Here is a 9,911-nt window from a genome sequence, read left to right on the forward strand (position 1 = left end):
TAAACCCAGGCAACAGAGATTACATAAGAACTGGAGCTGGAAGGGCGAAGGAAGTAGGGAGCGTGTCATTGGTCTTTTACTGCAAGAAATGGTGGGAAGTGACTGAGGGAAGGTTCAGACTCAGTGGAGGAAGCAAAAAAGAAAAAAAAAACAAAACTAACCAGAGAGGAGATGCTCAGTAAAGTGATCACCATATAAGCAGAGGACCTGACTTCAGTCCCCAATACCAGCATAAAAGCTTAGCACAGTGGCGTGTGCTCGTAATCCCACTGACGGCAAATGTTGGAGGCTCCTGGGTCTTGCTGGCTAATTGGTGTACACACTGTGCACATGCACATACATATGTACATGATAATCAAAAGAAAATTGGAACTTAAAGGCTAGCTAGCAACTCAGCTTTGTAAGTGGCGAACCTTCCATGCGCTGAGTTCTGTACCTGAGAATTCCCATATAAGGGAGACCTTTGCACCTCTGGGTCTCACTGAAGAAGCCACGATGAAGCCTGACGTGAAGTGTGAATCTCTCCAAAGGTCTAAGAGATGTTCTACAGAGTCAACATTTGCTACCTACTTCCTCCCCGGCACACACCTCACCCAATACCATTCTTGGCTTTTATAACTGTGTCTTTTTCCATCTGGATGTGGGATGGCCGGATCGTGTTAGGCCACCGAAAAAGATGGCAGAAAGTGGGAAGCTTTGTTTCTGTGGGGTTGTAGCTTCCTTGGGGTGCTCATGTCCTGATGTGATTCTTCAGTGGAATCAGATCTGGAATTTGAGGTTGTTATCTGTGGTAGTAGAGAGCTGCCTTCTGAGCCTCGGCGTTGCTGAGCTCTCAGGGCTGCCTCTATAACACTGTAACAACCAAATGTGTATATTAATGACAAGCCCTTTGAGCCTTTCTGATTGGGTGCCAGTGAATCACACCAGTCGTCAGTTCTCTTACACTAGGATGATTCACTACATAAAATTAAATAACAGCTCTTTTGAATAGCACCGTGTTGCCTAAAACCGATGATCTGAAACAAGCTGAGTCAATCCACCATTATCAATGAAATTAGTAAGAAAGAGTACTGGAGACCCGCAGTTCCCACAACTTTATGTGGCTGGGCAGTGACATCAGGCATCCTTTGTTTTGTTTTGGGACAGGGTCTTGTTACATGCTACCATGTCACCACCTGGTGCAGGTGCTCGTGTAGGAAGAGCAGACCTCTGTACCCTCTTTCCTTGAAGGTGGTGTGCTGGGTGTGCTGGAGTCAGGGTTGGCAAGTCATAAGATGTTAGCTTAACTTTGCTATGTATTAAGAGTTACTTAGGGGCTGGAGAGATGGCTCAGTGGTTAAGAGCACTGACTGCTCTTCCAGAGGTCCTGAGTTCAATTCCCAGCAACCACATGGTAGCTCACAACCATCTGTAATGGGATCTGATTCCATCTTCTGATGTATCTGAAGACAGCAACAATGTATTCATATACATAAATTAAATTCTTTTAAAAAATGTTACTAAAAAAAATATATTTTAGATCAGAACTTCACTTGTAAGACTATTTCAGTTAACTGTGTGTACACATAAGTCTTTATATTTTATTACATTAATTTGTGTGTGTGTGTGTATGCGCGTGCGCGTGCGCGCGCGCGCGCGCTGTGGTGTACACTAGGAGATCAGAGGACAACTTTGAGAGTTGGTTCTCTTCTTCTACCATGTGGGTCCCAGGGATCAGAGTCAGGTCGTCAGCCTTGGTGACACGTGCGTTTCCTCACAGAGCCGGCCTACCTGCCCAGCCGATTGTGGTTTAAAGTTTTTAGTTTACTTTCTCTTCCTTGAGCATCACTGAGACTGAATAGAATTTAGTGCAGCTATCCTGAAGGCTTGGGCCAGGGGCCTGTGCATGTTCTGTCTGGATAGATAGGAGGACTCTCTCCAGTTTTCCTAGCCTATTCTGTGTCTTGGGAGGCTGGCCTGTGAAGATCGCAGCTGCTGGCTGTGTGTCTGGCTGGCCAATGGCTGGCTTCATCTTCCGTGGTGCTCCCTATGAGATAGGAGAGACTGACTCTCTAGGCTGTTTTCCCCTGGCTAATGAGTGATTCTGTCTCTAGCTCACTGTCCCTGAGTTCCTGGGGGGCCTGAGAAAACTGGAGAGAGAGGTACAGAGTGGCGGGGTGCGCTTCTCTTACTCACTCCGGGATTGTCAGCTTCACCTTGGGAGCTGGCAAATGCTGTAAACCACTTTTCCCTCCCAAGGGTCATCTTGGGGGCTGTCTACTTGCTCCATGTCACCCTGCATCCTTACCAGATGCTTCCTAAACAGCTTTCGTGTTCCCTGTTGAGTGGCTCAATGTTCTTGGTGAGACTGGCCCAAGGATCTGGTGACCTGTTCTGTGGCTAAATCAGTCTCTCAGCCTTTGTACAAAGCAATGTGCGCTGCGTGGGTGAGCTTGGTGAGAGATGTGTACTGAGGCCCCCATTTGTATGTACAAACATGGTAGTGTTTGGCCGATGAAGGCTCCATGTACTGGCTTGATGAAGTACTTTGATGGTCTTTCCTATGTATATATGTATTCAGTTTTATAACCTCACATGTCAAAAGACAGCATAAATGGTAAGTTCATCACAGTCACCAGATGCTTACTAACCTGAGTTATAGTCACCTATGGCGATTATTAGGTATTATCCACACTGTGGACCAATACTCTTTCCTACCTGTGTGCCGAAGGTTTTATATGCATCTCCTTTGATCTTCCTTATGATTCTGTTCTGTGGGAGCTATCATTATTCCCATTTACAAGTGTGGAGAGCGAGGTTTGAAGAGATGACTTGGGTCTTTCCACTGTTGACTAGCTCATAACTTAATTTCCTGAATATTCTGAGTCATGCCATGTGGCTGGTTACCTGGTCCTCAGTTTCATGCGACTGCCTTCTTCTGTGTCTGGGGCACTGAATCTCACCCATGTCTAAAACTCTGTTCCCAGAAATTCCCACCTGTTTCCTGCCTAAGTGAATAGGCCAACAACATTTTATTGACAGGTGGTGCTTCTATACAATACAACAGATTCTCTCTACAGATGACCTAAAGCAACATGGGTCAGTTTCCAGCAGTAGACTTTTTAGAAGCTTAGGAAGCAAATTTTCCTGTCTCATACCCTATAGAGTGTGATGGTTGGTTCTAGTTTCCAACTTGACATACCCTAGGATCATCTGGGAAGAGGGCTGAGTGAGGGATTGTCTAGATTAGGCTGATCTCTGGGCATGTCTGAGGTAGATTGTCTCTGCTGTCGAGGTGAGGCTGGGTCTGTGGTAGATTGCCTGTGTTCTCAAGGTGAGGCTGGGTCTGTGGTAGATTGTTTTTGCTGTCGAGGTAAGGCTGGGTCTGTGTTAGATTGTCCCTGCTGTAGAGGTGAGGCTGGGTCTGTGGTAGATTGTCTGCTGTCAAGGTGAGGCTGGGTCTGTGGTAGATTGTCTCTACTGTCGAGGTGAGGCTGGGTCCGTGGTAGATTGTCTCTGTTCTCAAGGTGAGGCTGGGTCTGTGGTAGATTGTCTTTGCTGTCGAGGTGAGGCTGGGTCTGAGGTAGATTGTCTCTGCTGTCAAGGTGAGGCTGGGTCTGTGGTAGATTGTCTCTGCTGTCGAGGTGAGGCTGGGTCTGAGGTAGATTGTCTCTGTTCTCAAGGTGAGGCTGGGTCTGAGGTAGATTGTCTCTGTTATCAAAGTGAGGCTGGGTCTGTGGTAGATTGTCCCTGCTGTAGAGGTGAGGCTGGGTCTGTGGTAGATTGTCCCTGCTGTACAGGTGAGGCTGGGTCTGTGGTAGATTGTCCCTGCTGTACAGGTGAGGCTGGGTCTGTGGTATGTTTTTATTGCCGATGTAAGGCAATTCAGCTTCAAAATGGGCATCACTTTCCCCTGGGTTTGGGCCCTGCACTGTGTCAGAGAAAGCTAGCTGAGGTGTGTGTGTGTGTGTGTGTGTGTGTGTGCATGCATTTCTCTCCTCTATGGTGGGAGTGAGGTGATCATCTGTCTCAACCTTCTGCTCCTGTGACTCCCCTGCTGTGAGGGGCCGTAACCCTGGGGTGTTTTATTACAGCAACAGAGATAAATCTGAGCACTCAGGAACCAGAAGCTCTGTAGCTGGGACCCAGTTTCCCATGCTTCAATGAATGCTCCAGACAAGTCCGATGGGGGTGGCAGTTGGAGAGCCTGGCTTTCGTGGCAGCTCCATCCATTTCTTCATGTGTGAGGTAAATGCGTGACTCCCAGGCATGTGTGCTGGAGTGAGAGTGGATGCTTCCTCTGTTGGCTTTCAGTCAATGTCTTAAGTCCTGCCCACATTTTATTCCTGTCTCTGAGTAGTATGGGTTTCTCCTGGGACCTACCCATCAACCCTGACTGTGTGTCTCCCAGCTGGTGTCCTTGGAATTTTATCCCTGGCTTCCTCTATTTAACCCAGTTCTCTCTATTTCCTTTCACCTTGACCAAGCTTCAGATCCCCTGTCTGAAGGCAACTCCCTTTTCTTTTTTTTTTTCCTAACTTTTCAGTCATCATTTGAGAATGAAGAGATTGGTGTACCTGCCATTTTGAAATGGTAACATGCTTTTCCTAGAAAGAGGAGGTCCTAGATTTTAGTCTCCTGTCAGGAGAAAACTACACAGTGTCCTTTGCCAGCAGCTTGACCACACAGGGGTTCAACCATACCCCACCACCCTGAGTTACTTTTCTTCTCGTTTTTGAATTTAAAGTCTCTCCCCACCAACTTCTCACCCCTTTCCTGTCATTTGCCATGCTCTTTCTGTGCCTCTCTGAAGAGTGGAAAAGAGGGTGGTTGCCATCTTGTCCATCATAGAGAGTCATGGCTGACAGCTCTATGACATAAGAAATGGTTACAAGAGAAACTCATGATAGATTCATGTACAGGTATACATGGGGTCCACCCAAGACATGAGACTCGAAGGACTGGATGGTAGAAACTATGTTTTTTGTTTGTTTGGTTTTTTTTGTTTTTTTTTTTTTTTTTGTGGAGAGGGCAGTGTGGGAGAGGACTATTGGTAATTTCAGAGGGGCATTCTATTTTTTTACATTTATTTTAATGTGTGTGGGTGGACATGCCTGCCACAGCATGTCTGTGGAGGCCAGGAAACAACTATGGGAGTCTATACTTTCCTTCTACCGTCTGGGTTCTATGGCTCAAACTCAGGTCATCATTCCTGGTGATGAGCATCATCACACTGATCCATCTTGCTGGCTCTCTAATAAATAACTTATGGGGTAGTAAATGAGTTTTGGAGAAAATAAATATATCCAGAGACCAAATAGTGGCAGGAGAAGCAGTTCCCCTGCCCCTAGGTACAGTTTGGTTTTCAATCTCTTTCCCTGTGATGTTTAATCTTCCATGGTTAATGAAATTCCAGTAAGAAGATTTGAAGGCGATTGCGTTCCTTGTTGTGAAATCCAGTCTCCAGGCACATATGTCATTTATTGCTAGAGAAAGCCCCTTTTTGCTCTGTAGATGAGAAAGGATCACCAATGATTGACTGGGGGGCTGGGTAGGGGGTGCTGCAGAGGGCCAGAGATGCTTTGGTTCTGAGGCCTTCTTAGATCCACATTCAGGGACCGCATCCTCAATCTTCCTCTCTGTCCTCAGTTTCCCCAGGACCCGCTCCAAAAATCTCGACTCATGGCTAGGTCTCATTCTGGCGAGCCTGCTCTGTTGATGATGCTCTTGTGTCTGCGGTTGACCCGTTTCCACACCTCAGGCCTAGGTCCCCCATCTGCCCCCTCTGTCCTTCCTTTCCCCCTCCATCTGCCTCCGACTCTGCCTACCACCCACTGTTGACGGCTATCTCCATTTTGTCTGTCCTATCTCCATTTGTCTGTCTGTCTCACTGCTTTCCTGCCACTGTCTGCTAATCTGTCTTCACACTCTCAGTTGTGTTGTCGGTCTGTCCCTGTTTGCTGTCTGTGTTGTGGTCCCTGTGTCTATCTTTTCAGTGCTCCCTCATGTGGCCTGGGTCCTTGCTTCTCTGTACCATGAGTTTCTCAGCAGCATGAATATGGTCAATTAAAGTCTGTGCCCGGCTCATAGGTCACTCAGACAAACGTCTCAGTTTCTGTTCTCGAAAGAACAACTAGGGCTTGACTAGCCCTAGTAGTGTCTTGTTTGGTCCTGGTTTTTCTTCTCTACCTGAAGCCCTTATGGAGGAAGTAGGATTTGGAGTTACATGATATGCAGAAATAGGCAGATAGAACTAGATGTAGCTGTCAGATGTACAGTATATCCCCTGTGCGTCCATCAGGCCTGGGACAAACCAGACTGTTTTAGTGTGGGGATTACATTGCAGTGAAGAGACACCGTGACCAAAGCAGCTCTTATAAAGGACAACATTTAATTGGGGCTGGCTTACACTTTCAGTGGTTCAGTCCATTATCATCATAGCGGGAGTGTGATATTTATTATTCAGGCAGATGCAGTGCTGGAGAACGAACTGAGAGTTCTATATCTTGATCCAAGGGAAGCCAGAGGAGGCTGGCTCTTCCACACTGGGCAGAGCTCCAAAGCCCACCACCACAGTGACTCACTTCCTCCAACAAGGCCACACCTTCTGAGTAGTGACGTCCCATGGGCCAAGCATATTCAAACTACCATATACGCCCCTCCCCCCAAAAAAACTTGTCTTATTAAACAGATTTTCTGAAATCCTTCTGCCCATTCTGATGTGATGCTGTGTCCCTACTAAGAACTCTCAAGTAACACACATGATAGGAAAGCAAAAACTAGCTTCCTTCCTTCCTTCCCTCTAGGGGCAGAAAGATTGCTCAGTGGTTAAGAGCACGTGTTGCTCTTGCAGAGGTCAGAAGACGGCATTGGATTCGCTGGAACTGGGGTTACAAATAATTGTGGGTTACCATGTGAGTGCTGGGACTGGAAACCTGATCCTCTGTGGGTACCAGTCACACAAGCATTACACATACATACCTGTGAGAAAAAACAATTAAAAAAAGCTAATCTAAAAAAAGTAAAGTCAGGTGTGACTTTACTAGAGGTAACAATCCCCAGTGCGCTCTCTCTCTCTCTCTCTCTCTCTCTCTCTCTGTGGGTGGGGTTGGAGGGATGCTGAGCCAGGAGGATTTCTGTAAAGTCAAGTCTAGTATGAACTTGTAGGGGCATAGTAAGTTCCAAGCCAGCCTAAACTGTAAGGTAACATGGAGGTGGAGAGCAGCCTGGGGTACAGGAACAGACTGTCTCAAAACTCAAACTATACAAACATAACAAAACAAAAACAAAAAGAAAAAAACCCAAAACAAAAACAAAACTCAAAACCAAACCAAACAAAAAAAAAAACCCTAATTCCTGGTGGATTTTTACATAGGTTCAAGAAAACAAAACTGTTATTTTCTGGTCTTTGCAGAGGACTTGCTACATAATTCTTGTTCTTGTCATTTGTTACAAATGCTATTTTTCTGTGGTTTCATTCTCAGAGAGAGAGAGAGAGACAAATGAATTTTTACTCATCTCCCCCCCACCCCCCGCCGCCCCTCTGGGCACACTGATGCCCTCTGCAATCTGTACCACTGCAGAGCCTCAAGTGCTCCTTTCCACACAAATGTTGAGTTACTGGACGTGTACTGTGCAGTAGTTACTGTCCTTTAATGACCAGTGTTGGCAGGGGACAATGGACCCCTTCACAGCAAGTGCGGCAAGTGGCTTTTATCTCTGTAATTACCCACACAGAGTCGCTTCTCTGTACCATTGCTTTAGTGAGTTTCTCCTTTGTTACGTGTGGTAATTATGATGAAAAGCAATTTTCTAATAATTTCTTTTTAGAATGTCTCTGTGTTATGCTTTATGGGCAAATGGTAGGTTTGGGAGGATTGTAACATTGTTACTGCCGCAGAAGAGCTGGGCTCAGACCTCTCCGTTGTAGAAACTCCTCGTGATGAGGGCGGGAAGTCTTTCCAACTTTTGGAGAATGTTGATTTTTTGTTAGAGAACTGGAGGGGAGCTGAGGGCTGAGGAAGGTTGAAATTAGGAACCCTCACATCTAACCGTGAGCAGTCTTGTAGATGTTCCCTGAGGAGGAGGGCATGGGGAGGAAGCAGTACAATCATAAACGACTTGGAGGCCCTGCAGACCCCCAAAACAAGAGCCATTGAACAAATCATGCCAAGGCAGCCAGGCTGGACCCGAACATTTACTGAGGAATGCAGGGTGGGCTTGGTCAGTTGAGAGAGTGATCCAGGAGGTGAGTTCGGTTCTTGTGTAGGCGGGTGGCTGACAGGAAATCCTTCTGTGTGCATGGGTGCACACACAGGGCAATAACTGTTTATACAGCATGTACATTGTTAGGCATTAGCTGCACCTAGAGATGACTGCAGCATCTGTGAGAGTGGAGGACGTGTAGACGTGACACACAAATACTACCTTGTTTTAAAGGCCTCACACATCGGCCCATTTTAATACTCTGGGGGAGAAGCCAGTTACAAATTGTATGTACACAACTTTGTATGTGTGTGTGTATGTGTGCATTTGCACAAATATATGTAAATGCAACGTGTGAACTCCAGTTCTGTGGTATGAATACAGTTGCAAGATGGATTTCTCTGCACTGGACAACCAATAAGAGGGCTCATCCCTGGGAGAGGCTAAGTCAGACTCACTTGTAGTTCTTTGTCTAGGGGTAGGACCCTGGAAAATTTCCCCTTCCCCATTAGCACAGCTATTGACATTGCTATATTTCCAGTCTTGTTTGCGCAGACATTTCTAGCAGAGACTTTCACAGCAGACTTCCTGGTATTCTGGCTTTTTCAATCTTTCCATCCCCAGCCCTCCCGAGATGTTCCCTGAGCCGTAGATGAGGGAGCTGTGACATAAATGTGTCCGTTGGCGCTGGGCTCCTCACTATCTATTCATCTCTGCACTCTGTCCAGTTGTGGTTTTCTGTGGTGGTTTCCATTTGCTTCAAAGAGAAGCTTCTTCGATGAACGGTGGTAGCTACACTTCCCTGTGAGTATAAGGGTATGCTTTAGAAGGTAGTTAGGATTTATGCTTGTCTAGCAAAGTGCCAACAGTTGATTCATGACCCCCCTAGCCCCAGGAAGCTGTCTAGGTTTTCAGCACCAGGCATGATTTCCCTCCGGATGAGTGGGCTTGAGAGCTATTGGTTGCCACCTCTATGTGTGTGCCACATATTGCACCTTTGTGCGTGGTTTTAAAGCTAACATACAAAGTAATGAATTCCATTTTGACTTTTTTATTCACATGAGTTTATTCTAATTCATCCCTTTCCTCATAATCTTACCCCTTCTTGCTGAAATCCTTCCTCCTCACAGACAGCCCCCAGTTCTGCTTGTGTGCCTTGTGTGCTCCACTGCTCCTTTACCCTCCTCCCCTCTTCCTTCCTTTTCATCACCCCCCTTTCTACCTTCACCACGCACACACATGCTCACATATACACAGACATACATACACACACATACAATGCATATACACACATATATACACAGACATACATACACACACATACAATGCATATACACACATACATACATACATACACACATACACACACACATACACACACATACATACTCATATATGCACACACACATACATATACAAGCATACACAATCATCTACACACACATATATACCTACACACCCATATACATTCATATATACACACATACACACATAGACACACATATACACAAATATACACACATATGCACATACGCATGTATACACATACACATATACACATACACATGTATATACATACACACATATAAACAGACATGCATACATACACATACACATGCATATACGCACACATACACACACATATACACACATACATAATCATATATGCACACACACATACATATACAAGCATACACAATCATCTACACACACATATATACCTACAC

At 45.8% G+C, this 9,911-nt stretch overlaps 1 protein-coding gene and 1 long non-coding RNA gene across 2 annotated transcripts in view; one reads left to right on the forward strand and one right to left on the reverse strand.

The window, feature by feature from the left end:
• LOC116069053 overlaps nucleotides 1-4,762 on the reverse strand; it is a 9,092-nt gene extending 4,330 nt beyond the window's left edge. The window contains exon 1 of the long non-coding RNA XR_004109819.1: nucleotides 2,698-4,762. This is a non-coding gene — a long non-coding RNA (uncharacterized LOC116069053). The remainder of the gene's footprint in view (nucleotides 1-2,697) is intronic.
• The window catches only part of Kcnh1 (potassium voltage-gated channel subfamily H member 1), a 315,715-nt gene that overhangs the window by 7,552 nt on the left and 298,252 nt on the right, over nucleotides 1-9,911 (forward strand). The gene's annotated exons all lie outside the window — the stretch shown is intronic.

Source organism: Mastomys coucha, unplaced genomic scaffold (assembly GCF_008632895.1).
Source record: "Mastomys coucha isolate ucsf_1 unplaced genomic scaffold, UCSF_Mcou_1 pScaffold1, whole genome shotgun sequence".
Classification (NCBI taxonomy): domain Eukaryota; kingdom Metazoa; phylum Chordata; class Mammalia; order Rodentia; family Muridae; genus Mastomys; species Mastomys coucha.